This window comes from Homalodisca vitripennis, chromosome 1 (genome assembly GCF_021130785.1).
Source record: "Homalodisca vitripennis isolate AUS2020 chromosome 1, UT_GWSS_2.1, whole genome shotgun sequence".
Taxonomy (NCBI): Eukaryota; Metazoa; Arthropoda; class Insecta; order Hemiptera; family Cicadellidae; genus Homalodisca; species Homalodisca vitripennis.
This window is the reverse complement of record NC_060207.1, coordinates 71,705,661-71,706,310: the sequence shown is the minus strand read 5'-3', so window position 1 is coordinate 71,706,310 and position 650 is coordinate 71,705,661.

Genomic DNA, 650 nt, shown 5'->3' with positions numbered 1-650 from the left:
AAGAACCGCTGTGCTGTTGTCAACTGTGTCATTTCCAGTGGCATATCTAGGGGGAGAGGCTCCAGTATTAATTCATAGTGTACAGTGTCGGTATTCTGTAGTCATCAGACTTTTCTCAAATCTTCCCATCTCCCTCAGGTCCCTTCACAACATTCATCCATGGATCCATCTTAGGTTAATCACACCATAAATCCTAAAAGGTGCAACAAAAGGTAATAAAAGGTATGCACTGTAAACATTAAGTTGAGGATCTTTACCGTCATTTGTCAATTCTGAAAGGACAATTAATCATAACTGACTAATCAGGCTGTTTGACTGATTAAAGTGGCTTAAGCTATCATTGATCACACCCATAAACGTTCCAAAAATCATTTTCTGTTGTCGCTCAGCGTCTGATATACCACAAAAAAGTGAAACATCAACAGGAATAGAATTTATTTGGATGTTGTTAACACGTGTGTCCGTATGAGAAATCCGTTGCCTTGTAATATGCTTTCTGCATTTTGGATCTTGACGAATTTAATTTGATTTTAAGTAAAAAATAACAATCTTACATTGTATGTAATTTTGAAAATTAAATATGGTTTTAAGTTTGTCAGTTTAATCTGATTGTTTCATTAGTTTGTGACTTTTTTATTTTCACATGCGTT